The sequence below is a fragment of the Eurosta solidaginis genome, chromosome 2 (assembly GCF_040869045.1).
Source record: "Eurosta solidaginis isolate ZX-2024a chromosome 2, ASM4086904v1, whole genome shotgun sequence".
NCBI classification, from domain to species: Eukaryota; Metazoa; Arthropoda; class Insecta; order Diptera; family Tephritidae; genus Eurosta; species Eurosta solidaginis.
In genome coordinates this window covers 83,423,946-83,445,520 of record NC_090320.1, presented here as the reverse complement: position 1 = coordinate 83,445,520, position 21,575 = coordinate 83,423,946, and the positions used below count along the sequence as shown (strand labels likewise).

Genomic DNA, 21,575 nt, shown 5'->3' with positions numbered 1-21,575 from the left:
CAAGGCACAAAGGCCAATAAGAAGCATCACAAAATCACCCAAGAAGTTGGTTTCGGATTTTACGTATATTTACAATATCCTTATGCATATATAATTTTGTAGTTTTTAGTTTTTTTTTTGTGTTTTTACGTTTTTTTTTGTGTTTCGTACACGCATGCACACACGCATATATCAAAAAATTATAAAATTTTTCCTAAATTTTTTGTGATACATATCTTTTTAGAACAATCAAGATTTTTTTGTACCTTTTTGTACACACCCTAATGAGGTTATGGTAAAGAACCAAAAGCTTTTTATATTTGTTTTATAGTGTGCAGGTTGTGGGACTTGCTAATTATAGTTTAGCTATCTGCGTGTCTGCAGGCGAGTAAAGCAGTCGCATTAGAGAGACCAAATTTCTTATTTTTTGGTAAGCTGAAATTAATTGTTAAGAAAATTATTGTGATTATGTTAGGTGTATAGTATCGTTGTCCTCTATATGATAAGCGATTCTGCCCGCAAGGAACGTTGATATCGAACACTTTTTTTTTGAGAAATTCTTAAAATTTCATACATATCTACATAGATAGGTAGGGGTAAAACCAACTAAGAGAGCTCGATTAGGTAGGATCCCTTACCCTTAACCTAGTAAAATTTTAAAATGAATTTTTTTATGTTCTTGTTGTTTTTTTTATTGAATGATCGGCAGGACGTTTCATCAACAAATAAAAGGAAAATATTGGCCTAAATAATAAGATTAAGTTTTTGTATCATGCTTCATTATAATTCTGTTTATGATTTCAATATATTTTGATTTTGTTGTTAAAAGTTAAAATGCGGAGTTAAGCACTTTTTGGGCGGGAGATGAAGATGGCGTGATAGAGAGGTAAGTGGAGGGGGAGGAGCATGGCTAGAGGGAGACCGCGGAAGTTAGGGTACATGAAACGAGCGGTCCAAGGTAGGGCGGGCTTCCTGCGGTGAGATGTGTGTGAGGCTGATAGGATGGATGATGAGAGGAATAAATATGCGTCCGTACGGCTCCTTGGTGGTAGGGTTGAGGACCACTGCCCCTCATACTGAGCTAGTCCGGGGACCCCAAGGAGCCAGACAATACGTCTGCGTGACATATATATATGGCGGCCAAACTAAAATACAAGAAATGTACATATATTCGCATAGTTATATGCAGATATAAGGTACATATAATTATAAAGTAACATCAGCGCAACAAACAAAAACAAAAAAAAAAGTTTTTAATTGGCGCCCATACAGCTTAAGTTTCAAAAACAAAAAAAAATGAAACATTTTCAACTTTTTCGTTTTATTTTAAAAATTTATTTAAACCTTTTTGATTCAAATCATTCATCGAAGAAGGGTTTGATGAACGCTATCAGCCGTGCGGCTTAGGTGGCTTACTTATAAAGTTTTTTTTGTAGTTTAATTGCACTAAGGCGTTAGGTGGTAGCACATCAATCCCCAAACAATAGCCAACCGGTGACATAGTTACCGAACATTAGGGTGATCTATCTGCACCGCCACAGTACAATGCAAAGATAATTTTCAAATTTCTTTTTTTGGTATAATTTTTTTTACAGTTTTCTGTTTTGATTAACTATGTAAATCAGTTTAGTTTCTATGTATGGAGACCGAAATTGAAAGTTTAAATTTTGATGTTCCACGCATACATACATACATACATATTTACATAGAGTAGTTAGTGGCCGCAACACTCGTTTAGATACAAAGGTTGTGAAGCATAACTTTTTTCTGGATATACATATTTTTATTTTTTTTATTATTAAATAATCAGTCCACACACGAACTCATACAGGAACGATAAACTATGCTCCAACCCTCTGTTTGGAAAAACCTCTTCGGGAGTCATGCCATCTGAACTCCCGAAAAGTAGCACATTGTTAGAGTTTTGAAATTACAATACGGTTTTGCTTTACACAAGCATATTTGAAGTTTGGTGTAAAATATTCGAAATTACAATAAGAGTATTTTTTTTATTTGGATTTTTTTTTATTTGAAAACAATTTGGCGCTTAACATACATGCATACATACTAGGTATTTCAGGTCTTATACGAGTTTTGTGTAAAATACAAGGGTCCGAAAGACATTGCGTTTTTGATTTATATTTTTTTTGGTGATACACGGAAACTAAGTTTTTTTTATGAATAATACACCACCTGCATTGAACACCAGAGGCAAAAAGAAGATTACAGCCATGGCATCTAATGATCCAAACGTGAACGCATCTGTTGACCAGGATGCCTCGTTCATTGATTTATCGGAGCGGTTTGGAGGGACAAAGAGTAGTGGGGACAAAACGGGAGAAAACATTGAGAAAGATGATGCCAGTAGCGCGACACCTACGGCAGGCGGGAAAACAGGGACGTTGCCCAAGCAGAACACAGGTGCACAGGTAACGCAGTCCGTGCTTTTACGGCCGCCCTCGGTATCTTTCCCGCGCCCTCCACCATTCCACAATTTTTCTAATCAGGCCATAGCTCAGCGACCTAAAACCCATCAGATACGAGACGAAATGGCGCCTATGATCAAAGAAATGATGAGTGAAGCGAAAGAGGCCCTTTTAAGTGAAATGAGAACAAATATGCAGGAAATAATGAATGGTTTGCGAAGCTCAAACGGTGAGATGGGAGCTGGAGGTGGAGAAAATAGAACGCGTGTTCCATACAAGCGAAGGAGGCACAATACTAGCAGTGAGTCCATGGAGTGGAGGCGGTCGATTCCTCAAAATGAACTTGTCAGTGAAAATGTCAATAGCAACGGCAATAACAATGTAATTAGAGATGTCAACAGAAACACCCGTAACCCTATGAGGCCTGCAGTGGGTAACTTGCCGGCGTTCACGGCGCAAGTACATCAGCGCCACATCCAAACAGCACAACCAGCGAGGCACAATTCGTACTCGGAAAGCGTCCTAATCGAAAATCAAGGTAGAAATTCGGGTATGAGACCTGAACTTAATATAGAAAAGTGGGGAATTAGTTTCCAAGGATTCCGAGATCCCATTAACATTGAAGATTTTTTGTTTAGATTGGAATATTTAAAGGAGAAGTACGGTTCATGGGGAGATATTTTAAGGGATTTTCATCGTGGTCTGGGTGGCGAAGCACGCGAGTGGTACTGGTTGTACATTCGTACGAACCGAAATGTAGTCTGGCCAACCTTGCAGTTTGCACTACAAAGGCAGTTCGCCTCCCAGTTGACAGATTTCGAACTGATGAGGGAGATAAATGAACGTAAGCAGAAACCCGGGGAAAGTATCGATGAATACTTCCATGCTATTGGCATACTACGATCTCGTTTAAGGAACCCCATACCCGAGTATGAAATGGTTCGACTAGTGAAAGGAAACTTGCGGGAATCGTTGGTAAAAATGGTTTATCCCATCGCGGTATACTCTGTCGAGCAGCTTAGGATGGAGTGTAAGGAGGTGGAAAGATGTTTCCCTCGACGAGACCGTGTGCAGCAAAGTGGATTCGCGCCTCGTGCTTATCAGGTTCATGAGATCACGCCCACACCGACGGATGAGCAGGAATCTCCCAGAGATGAGGGTCAAGTATCTGTGGAAGAGGTCCGCTATCAACGCGTAACGAAGCATCCACCATCGCGCGATCAGACAAGCTGGAAAAACACATGCTGGAATTGCGGACTCGAGGGCCATCTTTTCACCGACTGCATGTCATTGCATATGCGCATTTTCTGCTTTAAATGTGGAAAGCCGGAGGTCATCACGCCCAAGTGTCCCGTATGTAACCCGACGGGAAACGCCAATCGGAACGCGATGGATGACAGCGGGGGTGTCGCGCTCCGTTCAGTTCCCGCAACACCAGATGCGTCAACCAGCACAACTTTAGATTTAGATATAATATGTCAGAACGAACAGCCCGGAATAAAACCAAAAATTATTTTTGAAAGCCAATCACAATCAAAGGCTAACAACAAAACTATTCTACACCGACCGGTTACCCTTTCTTTTGAGGAACGCATGAGGAGATACCGCGAAGCCCGAGAACGAATTTTTGCCGATAGTGTGCTGCTAGGTCGTCGTATGGTATCGTTAGGATACAAAAGCCAAGGGAGCGTTTTCGACGACGAAAGCTGCTTCGTCGAGAAGTTGTGGCAGCAGTAAAAAGGGCAGATAGAAGTGACCCGCGGGTATACGCGGATATAGAGTTGAATGGGATTCAAACACGCGGACTATTAGACACGGGGGCATCGGTTAGTATTTTGGGTCGAGGTGGTCGTGAGTTAGTACAGGAATTAGGGTTACCAATAGAACGATTTATTTCATCCGTTACTACTGCCGGACGTGGAGCGCATACGGTGTTGGGAAAAATCAAAATTCCTGTGAAATACAAAAATTTAGTAAACGTTATAACTTTTTATCTATGTCCATACCTGGAGGAATAGATTTTTGGCGCGCATTTGAGCTGGCTCCAAGCGTTGTAGGTTGTGAGGAAATTGACCTATCTAGGCTAGAACAGCAGATGGTGAAAGAAGAAGATAGGCACGAGCGTCGCCTGTTGCACGATTTGACGCCAGAGCAACAGCAAAGATTAGAGCAAGTCAAAAATAGCTTTAAGACATTTGAACAAGACGGGTTAGGTCGTACTCCACTGGAGAAACACACCATTAAGTTAGTAGATGATGCCGTGCCAGTAAAAGATAGGCATTATCCGTTGTCTCCGGCAATGCAAGCCATAGTGTATTCTGAAATAGACAAAATGTTAGAATTAGGAGTTATCGAAGAAAGCGAAAGTCCCTGGAGTAATAGAACCACGGTAGTTAGAAAACCCGGTAAAAACAGATTTTGCCTAGATGCGAGGAAATTGAATGCTTTGACCATCAAGGATGCATATCCCTTACAAAATATGGAAGGCATAATCAGTCGCATCGATGATACGCATTATATAAGTAGCGTGGATCTAAAATTCGCTTTCTGGCAACTAGAGCTGGAAGAAAGCAGCAAACCGTACACTGCTTTCACCGTCCCGGGGCGTCCCTTGTATCAATTTGCAGTCATGCCCTTCGGCTTATGCAATGCGGCACAACGGTTGTGTCGACTAATGGACCGCATCATACCGCAGAGGTTAAAGTCAAACGTTTTTATATATCTTGATGATTTGTTCATCATTGCTCCAGATTTCGATACGCATCTGAAAATATTGGAAGAGGTGGCTATGTGTTTAAAAGAAGCAGGGTTAACGATCGGGTTAAAAAAATCAATGTTTTGCTTCAAGGAATTACCATATTTGGGTTATATTGTAGGCCGTGGGATGTTAAAGACGGATCCCGAAAAGGTGAAGGCTATTCTAAATATCCCCTTACCAAAAACAAAGAAACAAGTAAGGAGTTTTCTTGGAACAGCTGGGTGGTACCGGCGATTCATAAAGGATTTTGCAACGTTGTCTGCACCACTTACAGACACCTTAAAAAAATCAAGCAAGTTTGAAATGACACCTCAAGCTATTGAAGCCTTTATTAATTTGAAAAAAGCGCTTACAAGCGCACCTAGATTAAAACATCCGGATTTTTCGAAGCGTTTTCGGGTCCAATGTGACGCCTCTGACTATGGTGTTGGCGCGGTGCTATATCAAAAGACGGATGATAATGCGGAAAACCCCATCGCGTACTTCTCTCAGAAACTGAATGATTGTCAACGTAAATATACCACAACCGGAAATGAATGTCTCGCGGCGGTGATGGCAGTGCAAAGATTTCGTCCATATATTGAACTTATGCCATTTACCGTAGTGACTGATCATGCAAGTCTAAAATGGCTTATGTCACTTAATGATTTAAGCGGGAGACTAGCGAGATGGTCACTGCATCTTCAAGCATTCAATTTCCAAATCGAACATCGAAAAGGGTCCGAAAATATAGTTGCCGATACGTTATCTCGTTGTATCGACGACATAACACAATCTTTAATACCGGGCATAGATACTCTAGAGTTCGAATCTGAGGAATACTTAGGGTTCATAGTTACAATCGAGGCAAATGAGGAACGATTGCCGGATTTAAAAGTAGAGGATGGTTTTGTATATAAGAAAATGTTGGCAACAGATGTCGAGTTAGAAGAGTCTGAATGGAAGTTATGGGTACCGGCGGCATTGACATCGACTTTAATTGAAAATGCGCATTTTTCCGACACTGCTGCACATGGGGGAATGACGAAAACATTGCATCGTTTACGGCGTATGTATTATTGGCCTAATATGGTTGTACAAGTCCGAAATTTCGTTCGTGGTTGCCAAGTGTGCAAAGAAAATAAGCCAAGTAATGCCATCTTGAAACCGGGTATAGGATTAGAAGTTATCACTGAAAGACCTTTTCAAAAAATTTATATAGATTTTTTAGGCAAGTATCCCAGGTCTAAGAAAGGGAATACGTTTATATTTGTGGTGGTGGATCATTTTTCAAAATTTACCTGTTTAAAAGCAATGCGTGAAGCAACTGCAACCAATGTCGTGAAATTTCTAACAGAAAAATCTTTTTCAAGTTTGGCGTACCGGAAATAATACATTCCGACAATGGGAAGCAGTTCACGTCAAAACAATTTGCCCATATGGTGCAAACGTACCGCATTAAACACCTAAAAACCGCCTTTTATTCTCCTCAGTCAAATGCAGCGGAGAGGGTAAACCAATCGGTTTTGGCTGCCATCCGCTCGTATTTAAGAACAGACCACCGGGATTGGGATTTGTACTTGCCGGAAATCGAATGCGCGTTGCGAAACGCCGTACATTCTGCCACGGGTGTATCGCCCTACTTCGCCCTGTTTGGAATGAACATGTTTACCAGTGGCGCTGACTATGCTTTGGCCAGAAAACTGAGCGCCTTGAATGATAGTGAAGCGCTATTGCTGAGCAATAGTGACCGAATGAGGATTATGAGGGAAAAGATTAAGAAGAATTTACATAACGCGTATAAAACGATTGCAACATGGTACAACAAAAGAATCCGCGAAGTGCGATTCGTACCCGGACAGGAAATCTACAAACGTAATTTTGTGCTAAGCGATTTCAAAAATAATATTACCGAGAAGTTTTGCAAAAAATTTACTAAGTGCAGGGTAACGAAAGCGTTGGGAAATAATATGTACCTGCTAGAAACTCTTTCTGGGCTTAGTTTAGGCGCCTGGCACGCCAAAGACCTGAAGCAATAGGGTTCTTGCCATGTTGGTGGATCTCCGGCGAGGAGGGTCAAGTCGTCCGGAGGTGTGCCCTATGGACATGAGCGTAGTTAGCCAACCTGCGAAATACAGTATGAATTAACCACAAAGTAAAATTCTCATATGGATAGGACATAATTATACTTCCCGTAAACTCACTGAGTTTTTCAAATTTTCCATCGGATATAGTTGAAAAATTTTGCCCGGCGTAACTCGTGAAGCAGGAGACTGTGTCAGGGGTGGGTGTTCCTGTTCGCGTTGGGCTGACAGGCCGGTTTCTTCCCCGCAAAAATTAGATGGACCGCTCGTATGTGTGCCCATGCAGTACAAATCTTTTATAGCCGAATGATGCGCTTTTAGGTGTAAGCAACAATGACATTGTAGTACAAGTGTCGAGGTTCACGCGAAAGCGTAGAATATATTTCGACAAAAGTTTTTTTTTTGTTCGAGGAGTATATCAGGTGTTAGCGTTTTTCTGTGTTTTTTTCAATTTGACGAATTGCATATTTTATTCCGAATTAAATCGGTTGCATAATTTTTACATCTCAACATATGGATAAATAAAAAACAATAGAGCAGCCGAAGAGGAATGTCCAAGAAATGATATACACAATAGACTAGACTAGGATTAATAACAATAACAAATACTTACATAAAGATTGCCTAAAGTATAGTAATTTCTTAATTTTAAGAAGTTGGAGAGCTAGATGAGAATGTCAAATAGAGGCTTACACCCACTGCAATCACAAAACAAAAGCCAACAACATATAAAACCGCTTTTTCACGTAACGCACGCAACATCGTTGAATTCAATGTGCGCGATGCACGCCCCAAATCGGCATTAGTTTCACGTAAACGTGATCGTGCACCTTGTAATACTGCACGTTGGTGGCTCAGGTCATTAAGCACCTGCGTACCCAGCGCCTCAGTTTCCAATGCAGTACGATAGCTATCGGTTAAGCGCGTACCAGTCCGTTCCATAAGCCCAGAGTATCCAAAAGACGTTGTCACTGATCGTTACCAATGGAAACATCATCATAATAGTCGACATCACTGCCGCCACCACCACCACTTAACTCTAGTATGGTCATATGGTGCTTCTGCTGTGCTTCCTTAGCGCTGCGGTAATCATTTGTTCTAAAAGATCGTGCGCTTCTGCAAGACTGCCATTTATTTTAGCGCTAAGATTACGGCGTTCCACACCCTTTAACTGCTTTAACTCTGCAATTTCAGAAGTAGTTTCCGCAATTAGTACAGCATATTGCTGTTCGTATTGCTCGAGCAATAACATTTTTCGTATTTTGATTGTTAATTTATATTTTGCAAAACCTTGGTTAATTGATGGTATTATTTTTTTTTTTGCTTGGTTTGTTTTGCTTGCGTGTTCCCATGTCAAAATGATGGCGGACAACAAAACAAGCAGAACTTAACGAAAAGATAGAGCTTTTGGATAGGGTTGCCGGACGTAGCATAAAGACTTGTATAGAGACAGATTGCAGCAACAAAAAAATTGCTATACCGGAACCCCAAACGATTAGCGGATAAGGAATAGAGAGGTTAACGTTAGGCGAGTAGGGCGAAGAAAGAAGATATAAAAGGGGGTGACACAGGTTAAAATCAAGACAGTTTGAAGTGTTAAAGTTCTGGCATACGACTGCCTCCGCGCCACGGTGTAATAAAGTTTGTGCTTGTGGTAAAATTTCGTTGTGCGTTTTTTAAAGTAATAAATTTAAAATATAAATTTTTGTGGTTCCGGCAAACAAGGAGGTTCCGGCAAGGAAGACGAGGATAAGAGTTCCAGGGCAGCAGATTTAAGGTTAGCAGGGTTAGATAGCTTAGTGAAGTAGGATTATGTGCGTACATATGTATATATGTACATATATGGGTACATAGAGGTAAATGTAGGGCTAATAGTAATTTTATAATAATTTCTTTTGCTTAAATGGGGGTAATCGGTAATTTTTTTTTGTACATACATTTTTTTTATAGTTTTGTCGCGGTTCTAAGCGAAATTTTTGCGCAAAAATCAAAATAATTTTAACCAAAATTAAAATCTTGATGCCTGTAGATTCTAATTGTCCTGCTTATGATAGATTTTTTTTTTTAAATTTGAATTTTTAATCTCCTGAAAATTTATTGTCCATGTAATTTAATAGCTCAATAATTTAATTGTTTGCTAAATTAAAAGCTCTGGTAGATTAGTTAAATGAAATAAATAGGGATCCTTAATTGGCTTAAATTTTTGATATGCGCACATATCGGTACGTACATATATACGCACGTAGGAAGGTAGTCACCTTAATTTACGAAATTCTGACATTTTGAATTAATCCGGTGTGTCATAGGGAAGACAATTAGTGGCGATTCGAGAAGAGTGACTGGAGTGACGACAGTGTTGTTGTTGTAAATCGAACAGTGCGGCGACGTGTAAGTCCCAAAATAAATATTTTTTTGAGTTAGTCGGTTTTGTGATAAAATCTTATTGTTTTATAGTGTGCCCGGAAATTTTGGCGTGGAGGGACTAGTAAAAACTCGCCGTAAGTCGTTATTTCTAACTTACCTTTTTTATATATATACGTATGTCCAGTTACATAATTTTTATGCACCCGATGAGCCCAAAAACAAATTAGAGGACCTAGGAAAGACGTCCCGTTTAAATATATATGTGGTTACATATACATTTTTGTTTAATGCACTAAGGCAGGAGAATACCGTTAAAGGTAGGCTTCGTGATTTTTGCCAGAAACCCAAAGCGATCTTTGTTTTAACAATCTTTCTGAGCCCCTATTTTGTTTTCTGGTGTGCCTACGACACAGAGATCAAAATTTGAATTTCTCGACATATACCGTTTTGCTGTAATAGCCAATCTCCAAATCGAAAATTAATATTTTTGCGCTTATCCGGTTTCGCGTGAGGCTCCAATACAAGGCACAAAGGCCAATAAGAAGCATCACAAAATCACCCAAGAAGTTGGTTTCGGATTTTACGTATATTTACAATATCCTTATGCATATATAATTTTTGTAGTTTTTAGTTTTTTTTTGTGTTTTTACGTTTTTTTTTTGTGTTGCGTACACGCATGCACACACGCATATATCAAAAAATTATAAAATTTTTCCTAAATTTTTTGTGATACATATCTTTTTAGAACAATCAAGATTTTTTTGTACCTTTTTGTACACACCCTAATGAGGTTATGGTAAAGAACCAAAAGCTTTTTATATTTGTTTTATAGTGTGCAGGTTGTTGGACTTGCTAATTATAGTTTAGCTATCTGCGTGTCTGCAGGCGAGTAAAGCAGTCGCATTAGAGAGACCAAATTTCTTATTTTTTGGTAAGCTGAAATTAATTGTTAAGAAAATTATTGTGATTATGTTAGGTGTATAGTATCGTTGTCCTCTATATGATAAGCGATTCTGCCCGCAAGGAACGTTGATATCGAACACTTTTTTTTTGAGAAATTCTTAAAATTTCATACATATCTACATACATAGGTAGGGGTAAAACCAACCAAGAGAGCGATTAGGTAGGATCCCTTACCCTTAACATAGTAAAATTTTAAAATTTATTTTTTTTATGTTCTTGTTGTTTTTTTTTATTGAATGATCGGCAGGACGTTTCATCAACAAATAAAAGGAAAATATTGGCCTAAATAATAAGATTAAGTTTTTGTATCATGCTTCATTATAATTCTGTTTATGATTTCAATATATTTTGATTTTGTTGTTAAAAGTTAAAATGCGGAGTTAAGCACTTTTTGGACGGGAGATGAAGATGGCGTGATAGAGAGGTAAGTGGAGGGGCGGAGCATGGCTAGAGGGAGACCGCGGAAGTTAGGGTACATGAAACGAGCGGTCCAAGGTAGGGCGGGCTTCCTAAGGTGAGATGTGTGTGAGGCTGATAGGATGGATGATGAGAGGAATAAATATGCGTCCGTACGGCTCCTTGGTGGTAGGGTTGAGGACCACTGCCCCTCATACTGAGCTAGTCCGGGGACCCCAAGGAGCCAGACAATACGTCTGCGTGACATATATATATGGCGGCCAAACTAAAATACAAGAAATGTACATATATTCGCATAGTTATATGCAGGTATAAGGTACATAGAATTATAAAGTAACATCAGCGCAACAAACAAAAACAAAAAAAAAAGTGTTTAATTGGCGCCCATACAGCTTAAGTTTCAAAAACAAAAAAAAAATGAAACATTTTCAACTTTTTCGTTTTATTTTAAAAATTTATTTAAACCTTTTTGATTCAAATCATTCATCGAAGAAGGGTTTGATGAACGCTGTCAGCCGTGCGGCTTAGGTGGCTTACTTATAAAGTTTTTTTTTGTAGTTTAATTGCACTAAGGCGTTAGGTGGTAGCACATCAATCCCCAAACAATAGCCAACCGGTGACATAGTTACCGAACATTAGGGTGATCTATCTGCACCGCCACAGTACAATGCAAAGATAATTTTCAAATTTATTTTTTTGGTATAATTTTTTTTACAGTTTTCTTTTTTGATTAACTATGTAAATCAGTTTAGTTTCTATGTATGGAGACCGAAATTGAAAGTTTAAATTTTGATGTTCCACGCATACATACATACATACATATTTACATAGAGTAGTTAGTGGCCGCAACACTCGTTTAGATACAAAGGTTGTGAAGCATAACTTTTTTCTGGATATACATATTTTTATTTTTTTATTATTAAATAATCAGTCCACACACGAACTCATAAAGGAACGATAAACTATGCTCCAACCCTCTGTTTGGAAAAACCTCTTCGGGAGTCATGCCATCTGAACTCCCGCAAAGTAGCACATTGTTAGAGTTTTGAAATTACAATACGGTTTTGCTTTACACAAGTATATTTGAAGTTTGGTGTAAAATATTCGAAATTACAATAAGAGTATTTTTTTTATTTGGAATTTTATTTTATTTGAAAACAATTTGGCGCTTAACATACATGCATACATACTAGGTATTTCAGGTCTTATACGAGTTTTGTGTAAAATACAAGGGTCCGAAAGACATTGCGTTTTTGATTTATATTTTTTTTGGTGATACACGGAAACTAAGTTTTTTTATGAATAATACACCACCTGCATTGAACACCAGAGGCAAAAAGGAGATTACAGCCATGGCATCTAATGATCCAAACGTGAACGCATCTGTTGACCAGGATGCCTCGTTCATTGATTTATCGGAGCGGTTTGGAGGGACAAAGAGTAGTGGTGACAAAACGGGAGAAAACATTGAGAAAGATGATGCCAGTAGCGCGACACCTACGGCAGGCGGGAAAACAGGGACGTTGCCCAAGCAGAACACAGGTGCACAGGTAACGCAGTCCGTGCTTTTACGGCCGCCCTCGGTATCTTTCCCGCGCCCTCCACCATTCCACAATTTTTCTAATCAGGCCATAGCTCAGCGACCTAAAACTCATCAGATACGAGACGAAATAGCGCCTATGATCAAAGAAATGATGGGTGAAGCGAAAGAGGCCCTTTTAAGTGAAATGAGAACAAATATGCAGGAAATAATGAATGGTTTGCGAAGCTCAAACGGTGAGATGGGAGCTGGAGGTGGAGAAAATAGAACGCGTGTTCCATACAAGCGAAGGAGGCACAATACTAGCAGTGAGTCCATGGAGTGGAGGCGGTCGATTCCTCAAAATGAACTTGTCAGTGAAAATGTCAATAGCAACGGCAATAACAATGTAATTAGAGATGTCAACAGAAACACCCGTAACCCTATGAGGCCTGCAGTGGGTAACTTGCCGGCGTTCACGGCGCAAGTACATCAGCGCCACATCCAAACAGCACAACCAGCGAGGCACAATTCGTACTCGGAAAGCGTCCCAATCGAAAATCAAGGTAGAAATTCGGGTATGAGACCTGAACTTAATATAGAAAAGTGGGGAATTAGTTTCCAAGGATTCCGAGATCCCATGAACATTGAAGATTTTTTGTTTAGATTGGAATATTTAAAGGAGAAGTACGGTTGTTCATGGGGAGATATTTTAAGGGATTTTCATCGTGTTCTGGGTGGCGAAGCACGCGAGTGGTACTGGTTGTACATTCGTACGAACCGAAATGTAGTCTGGCCAACCTTGCAGTTTGCACTACAAAGGCAGTTCGCCTCCCAGTTGACAGATTTCGGACTGATGAGGGAGATAAATGAACGTAAGCAGAAACCCGGGGAAAGTATCGATGAATACTTCCATGCTATTGGCATACTACGATCTCGTTTAAGGAACCCCATACCCGAGTATGAAATGGTTCGACTAGTGAAAGGAAACTTGCGGGAATCGTTGGTAAAAATGGTTTATCCCATCGCGGTATACTCTGTCGAGCAGCTTAGGATGGAGTGTAAGGAGGTGGAAAGATGTTTCCCTCGACGAGACCGTCTGCAGCAAAGTGGATTCGCGCCTCGTGCTTATCAGGTTCATGAGATCACGCCCACACCGACGGATGAGCAGGAATCTCCCAGAGATGAGGGTCAAGTCTCTGTGGAAGAGGTCCGCTATCAACGCGTAACGAAGCATCCACCATCGCGCGATCAGACAAGCTGGAAAAACACATGCTGGAATTGCGGACTCGAGGGCCATCTTTTCACCGACTGCATGTCATTGCATATGCGCATTTTCTGCTTTAAATGTGGAAAGCCGGAGGTCATCACGCCCAAGTGTCCCGTATGTAACCCGACGGGAAACGCCAATCGGAACGCGATGGATGACAGCGGGGGTGTCGCGCTCCGTTCAGTTCCCGCAACACCAGATGCGTCAACCAGCACAACTTTAGATTTAGATATAATATGTCAGAACGAACAGCCCGGAATAAAACCAAAAATTATTTTTGAAAGCCAATCACAATCAAAGGCTAACAACAAAACTATTCTACACCGACCGGTTACCCTTTCTTTTGAGGAACGCATGAGGAGATACCGCGAAGCCCGAGAACGAATTTTTGCCGATAGTGTGCTGCTAGGTCGTCGTATGGTATCGTTAGGATACAAAAGCCAAGGGAGCGTTTTCGACGACGAAAGCTGCTTCGTCGAGAAGTTGTGGCAGCAGTAAAAAGGGCAGATAGAAGTGACCCGCGGGTATACGCGGATATAGAGTTGAATGGGATTCAAACACGCGGACTATTAGACACGGGGGCATCGGTTAGTATTTTGGGTCGAGGTGGTCGTGAGTTAGTACAGGAATTAGGGTTACCAATAGAACGATTTATTTCATCCGTTACTACTGCCGGACGTGGAGCGCATACGGTGTTGGGAAAAATCAAAATTCCTGTGAAATACAAAAATTTAGTAAACGTTATAACTTTTTATCTATGTCCATACCTGGAGGAATAGATTTTTGGCGCGCATTTGAGCTGGCTCCAAGCGTTGTAGGTTGTGAGGAAATTGACCTATCTAGGCTAGAACAGCAGATGGTGAAAGAAGAAGATAGGCACGAGCGTCGCCTGTTGCACGATTTGACGCCAGAGCAACAGCAAAGATTAGAGCAAGTCAAAAATAGCTTTAAGACATTTGAACAAGACGGGTTAGGTCGTACTCCACTGGAGAAACACACCATTAAGTTAGTAGATGATGCCGTGCCAGTAAAAGATAGGCATTATCCGTTGTCTCCGGCAATGCAAGCCATAGTGTATTCTGAAATAGACAAAATGTTAGAATTAGGAGTTATCGAAGAAAGCGAAAGTCCCTGGAGTAATAGAACCACGGTAGTTAGAAAACCCGGTAAAAACAGATTTTCCCTAGATGCGAGGAAATTGAATGCTTTGACCATCAAGGATGCATATCCCTTACAAAATATGGAAGGCATAACCAGTCGCATCGATGATACGCATTATATAAGTAGCGTGGATCTAAAATTCGCTTTCTGGCAAATAGAGCTGGAAGAAAGCAGCAAACCGTGCACTGCTTTCACAGTCCCGGGGCGTCCCTTGTATCAATTTGCAGTCATGCCCTTCGGCTTATGCAATGCGGCACAACGGTTGTGTCGACTAATGGACCGCATCATACCGCAGAGGTTAAAGTCAAACGTTTTTATATATCTTGATGATTTGTTCATCATTGCTCCAGATTTCGATACGCATCTGAAAATATTGGAAGAGGTGGCTATGTGTTTAAAAGAAGCAGGGTTAACGATCGGGTTAAAAAAATCAATGTTTTGCTTCAAGGAATTACCATATTTGGGTTATATTGTAGGCCGTGGGATGTTAAAGACGGATCCCGAAAAGGTGAAGGCTATTCTAAATATCCCCTTACCAAAAACAAAGAAACAAGTAAGGAGTTTTCTTGGAACAGCTGGGTGGTACCGGCGATTCATAAAGGATTTTGCAACGTTGTCTGCACCACTTACAGACACCTTAAAAAAATCAAGCAAGTTTGAAATGACACCTCAAGCTATTGAAGCCTTTATTAATTTGAAAAAAGCGCTTACAAGCGCACCTAGATTAAAACATCCGGATTTTTCGAAGCGTTTTCGGGTCCAATGTGACGCCTCTGACTATGGTGTTGGCGCGGTGCTATATCAAAAGACGGATGATAATGCGGAAAACCCCATCGCGTACTTCTCTCAGAAACTGAATGATTGTCAACGTAAATATACCACAACCGGAAATGAATGTCTCGCGGCGGTGATGGCAGTGCAAAGATTTCGTCCATATATTGAACTTATGCCATTTACCGTAGTGACTGATCATGCAAGTCTAAAATGGCTTATGTCACTTAATGATTTAAGCGGGAGACTAGCGAGATGGTCACTGCATCTTCAAGCATTCAATTTCCAAATCGAACATCGAAAAGGGTCCGAAAATATAGTTGCCGATACGTTATCTCGTTGTATCGACGACATAACACAATCTTTAATACCGGGCATAGATACTCTAGAGTTCGAATCTGAGGAATACTTAGGGTTCATAGTTACAATCGAGGCAAATGAGGAACGATTGCCGGATTTAAAAGTAGAGGATGGTTTTGTATATAAGAAAATGTTGGCAACAGATGTCGAGTTAGAAGAGTCTGAATGGAAGTTATGGGTACCGGCGGCATTGACATCGACGTTAATTGAAAATGCGAATTTTTCCGACACGGCTGCACATGGGGGAATAACGAAAACATTGCATCGTTTACGGCGTATGTATTATTGGCCTAATATGGTTGTACAAGTCCGAAACTTCGTTCGTGGTTGCCAAGTGTGCAAAGAAAATAAGCCAAGTAATGCCATCTTGAAACCGGGTATAGGATCAGAAGTTATCACTGAAAGACCTTTTCAAAAAATTTATATAGATTTTTTAGGCAAGTATCCCAGGTCTAAGAAAGGGAATACGTTTATATTTGTGGTGGTGGATCATTTTTCAAAATTTACCTGTTTAAAAGCAATGCGTGAAGCAACTGCAACCAATGTCGTGAAATTTCTAACAGAAAAAATCTTTTTCAAGTTTGGCGTACCGGAAATAATACATTCCGACAATGGGAAGCAGTTCACGTCAAAACAATTTGCCCATATGGTGCAAACGTACCGCATTAAACACCTAAAAACCGCCTTTTATTCTCCTCAGTCAAATGCAGCGGAGAGGGTAAACCAATCGGTTTTGGCTGCCATCCGCTCGTATTTAAGAACAGACCACCGGGATTGGGATTTGTACTTGCCGGAAATCGAATGCGCGTTGCGAAACGCCGTACATTCTGCCACGGGTGTGTCGCCCTACTTCGCCCTGTTTGGAATGAACATGTTTACCAGTGGCGCTGACTATGCTTTGGCCACAAAACTGAGCGCCTTGAATGATAGTGAAACGCTATTGCTGAGCAATAGTGACCGAATGAGGATTATGAGGGAAAAGATTAAGAAGAATTTACATAACGCGTATAAAACGATTGCAACATGGTACAACAAAAGAATCCGCGAAGTGCGATTCGTACCCGGACAGGAAATCTACAAACGTAATTTTGTGCTAAGCGATTTCAAAAATAATATTACCGAGAAGTTTTGCAAAAAATTTACTAAGTGCAGGGTAACGAAAGCGTTGGGAAATAATATGTACCTGCTAGAAACTCTTTCTGGGCTTAGTTTACGCGCCTGGCACGCCAAAGACCTGAAGCAATAGGGTTCTTGCCATGTTGGTGGATCTCCGACGAGGAGGGTCAAGTCGTCCGGAGGTGTGCCCTATGCACATGAGCGTAGTTAGCCAACCTGCGAAATACAGTATGAATTAACCACAAAGTAAAATTCTCATATGGATAGGACATAATTATACTTCCCGTAAACTCACTGATTTTTTCAAATTTTCCATCGGATATAGTTGAAAAATTTTGCCCGGCGTAACTCGTGAAGCAGGAGACTGTGTCAGGGGTGGGTGTTCCTGTTCGCGTTGGGCTGACAGGCCGGTTTCTTCCCCGCAAAAATTAGATGGACCGCTCGTATGTGTGCCCATGCAGTACAAATCTTTTATAGCCGAATGATGCGCTTTTAGGTGTAAGGAACAAGCGACTGATGACCTTGTAGTACAAGTGTCGAGGTTCACGCGAAAGCGTAGAATATATTTCGACAAAAGTTTTTTTTTTGTTCGAGGAGTATATCAGGTGTTAGCGCCCCCCCCTTTATGTCGTTTTTCTGTTTTTTTTTTCAATTTGACGAATTGCATATTTTATTCCGAATTAAATCGGTTGCATAATTTTTACATCTCAACAAGATCGACATGCAAAGAAAGACGATGCGATATAAGAACATGGATGTGTCACTTAATTTCGGCTACAAGAGAGACTACAGCAGTAAACGAGTGCTGGTGGAAGATAGTCAGCAAATACCACAAAAATCAGAAGCAGTCATCTGGACAAAGGTTGATGGAGATTGTGGGACAAACAAATTGTGGGTTGTCGAAGCAGCAAACAAATCAACACCGAATGTACTTGTAGGAAAAACCCTGGCTATGACAAAACAAGATGGATGTATTCCGGTAAGAGTACACAATGAGTTCAAGTCACCACTCAAACTGACGAAAGGAGCTATTTTGGGAAGATGCCAAGAGGCTGAAGTAGTTATTAACTGCGAATAGAGGAAGCCTATCAGAGTAAGGCAAAACAACTGCTCGTAAAGTACGCGAACGTATTTGGCCAGGATGGTTCCAAACCAGGCCGCACCAATATTGTGAAACATCAAATTAACACTGGAGACGCGAGGCCGATACGTCAAGCTCCTCGAAGTTTCCACTGGCGAAGCGGGAAGTTGTGAGTCAAATCGTACAAGAAATGAGCGACAGCGGCGTCATCGAACCATCAGCTAGTCCATGGAACTCACCGGTGGTACTTGTGAAGATGAAGGATGGGAAAATGAGGTTTTGCGTGGACTACCGCAAGTTGAACGACGTCACGAAAAAGGATAGCTACCCATTGCCAAGAATTGACGACACTCTGGACTCGCTCTCTGGTAGAAATGGTTTTCCACACTGGACTTGAAAAGTGGTTACTGGCAAGTGGAGGTGAAGGAGGAAGACAAAGAGAAAACAGCCTTCAGTGTCGGTGATGGTCTTTGGCAATTTACAGTCATGCCTTTTGGACTTTGTAGGGCACCAGCTACTTTTGGGAGACTCGTGGACCAGGTACTGAAAGGACTACATTGGAAAACATGCTTGGTGTACCTGGACGACATCATCGTATTGGGCAATAACTTTGATGAACATCTTAGGAACTTGGAGGAAGTTTTCCAGAGAATAGCTGGCGCTGGTCTGAAACTAAGTCCCAAAAAGTGTTCGCTGTTTAAAAAGGAAGTAAATTATTTGGATCATAAGGTAACGATAGAGGGCATCTGCACTGCGCTTGAAAAGATAGATGCTGTAAAGGATTGGCCAATACCACAGAACCTGCATGAATTGAGAAGTTTCCTTGTGCTGTGCACATATTATCGCCGGTTTGTACCAAACTTTGCCAGCGTAGCACATAGCCTCCACGAGCTTACAAGAAAAAATAAAGCTTTTGAAGAAGTGACTTTCCAAACATTGAAAGAGCGTTTGTGCACTGCACCAATGTTGGCATATCCGATTCCAGGAGCAACATTTATTCTAGATACCGATGCGAGTGGATATGTTATAGGAGGCGTTTTATCACAACTGGTCAATGGACAGGAGAAGGTAGTTGCATATTACAGCCGATCAATTGGAAAACCAGAGAGGAACTATTGCGTTACACGGAGGGAGTTGTTGGCATTGGTAGAGTGCATTAAACATTTTCACAAGTACCTCTACGGGCAGCGATTCCGCGTCAGGGCAGATCACGCAGCGTTAAAATGGCTCTTGCAGTTCCGTAATCCAGAAGGACAATTGGCACGGTGGATCGAGCGACTACAAGGCTATGACTTTTCTATTAAGCATCGAAAAGGTAGTACCCATGGAAATGCTGATGCAATGTCATGAATACCATATAGTTTGGAATGCAAGCACTGTTCAAAGGCCAAGGCTAAAGAAGATATTATAGATGTCTGGCTAATGACTATATATAACATGTACGGATGAATTGGACAATCTTTAATTCGGATCCATGTTGGATTGTCTTCGATAGCTCTAATACTTCTACCAGCTTTACCTGTTATCTTCTCATTCACTATGATTTGCAGTCCAAAGTTTAGTGCTGCTTGATTTCCATTGCAAAGCACCATTGTACATTCAACTGCCTTAATGAAAGATATAAGACTGAACGACTCATTGTCCGAAAATGGTCGCAGATGTCGAAACTGGTCTAATATTTTACTTATGCTCATGTCTATTCTGTCGTTTTGGTTTTGTTGAACTGGTATTTGTTCCTGGCGCTGTGCAGCCTGTTGTTGCAAATGCTGCACCACTGCACCATTGTGTAATTGCTGATTTTGAACTTCAATAACCTGCTCAAACTTGGCGATCCTTTGTTGCAACTCTTTCATTCGATTTTTTGTTATATGATGGTCTCGGTTTTTGTCAAATCCATGTGTGTGTTTGGCATATAGCACAGAATTTTTTATTAAATTTATCACTATAAATTATTCACTTTCTTCAAAAAATGTCTATAATTACTGTACTTTAGTACTTCTGCAGTTAAACTTCAGTTTACAGTAAGCCGTGCGTGGTTCGATGTAGACTGCGCCAGTTAGATCATTGAAAACACACTTTTTAAGAGTAAATTAATTACTTTATTTGTCAATGACCAGTTTAACAATGAATTTTACAATTTAATTTCTTGCTTGCTAAAAGTATAATTTTTGTCTAGGCACCGCTAGGTCATTCATAAAAGGTATATATAACAAGCATTTTCTATTGTACATATCTACCAAGACGAACCAATTTTGAGAGTCTTTTATTATACATAGATGTTTACATATGGCTGTTTCTATTTATATCCATATTTTTACGACAACCTATTTCATACCTATGCTAGAATATATGTACATGACTATTGCTATGCTAAGACTGATAATGATTACAGGTACGGCTCGAAGGGTACGTAACTCGCATGCGTATGTATGGTCGTAGGACTGTGGTCAGTCAGTAATAGTAGTTAGGTCAGTCAGTAGCAGGTAGAATACACGAGTATATATACACATAAAATTATTGGAAAAACCAAAATATTTAAAAGAAAAGAATTTCGCGCCGCAAGCGAGAATGGTCAGCTAGTCCAAGCATCAACAAAATGAAATAAAAAATGAACATAATACCCACACTAACAGTAAAAGTAGGTGGGATTTTTATTTCATATCACCCTTTGACAGGGCCGTGGATAATAAACTAGAGCGTTAATTTGAAAAAATTAGTACACTTGACTTGTTTTGCGAAGCGTAAATTTGTGCAAACATATGAGTATGCCGTGGAACCCCAGCGGGTTAGGAGGTCTTAATATACCCGCGGTAGGTATGCCTGTCGTAAGAAGCGACTAAAATACCAGATTCAGGCTTTGTAGCGGAACCCTTCAGGTTGCCAGCGCAATATATAGCTTCTCAAAACCCAATTGTCAACCTCACCTATCCGCGGCGAATCCTGTTTCACTAACAGGCGAGGCTCTGGCAACCCCAAGCTCCTCATGGAACTTGGGGGTGGGGAGGGAGGGGATGGCCTGAAGGTTTAATGTGGCCATATAAATCGTTCCCGAGATTGTCGGGCTAGCACCTTAATGGTGCTGTGGTACCGCAGCGTACCGGATCTCTATCCGGCAAAGGACCATCACATCGATAACACTCCCCAAAGCCTTCGGGGAGCAACCTTATCGTACAGCAACAACAACAAGTATGCCGTGGATAACCTATGTAAGCAAAGTCATCCACTTAGCAAATTTGGGATGTGATTCGCTGCCACAATTTCAACTTCTGAACAAATTTCATGACTTGAAGATAGAAGTATTATTTCCTAACATCTGCATAGCATTAA

The 21,575-nt window shown here is 40.7% G+C and overlaps 1 long non-coding RNA gene and 1 pseudogene across 1 annotated transcript; both read right to left on the bottom strand.

Moving 5' to 3' along the window:
* Window positions 1-7,874: 7,874 nt before the first annotated feature.
* LOC137242249 (vesicle transport through interaction with t-SNAREs homolog 1A-like) lies at window positions 7,875-8,478 on the bottom strand (annotated as a pseudogene).
* Window positions 8,479-11,820: 3,342 nt separating this feature from the next.
* On the bottom strand, window positions 11,821-21,276 carry LOC137242248 (uncharacterized). The gene is made up of 3 exons (XR_010950149.1): window positions 19,768-21,276; window positions 14,527-14,838; window positions 11,821-14,473 (listed from the first exon to the last, which is right to left on the bottom strand). It is a non-coding gene; the product is annotated as an uncharacterized lncRNA (long non-coding RNA).
* Between the last annotated feature and the right edge of the window lie 299 nt (window positions 21,277-21,575).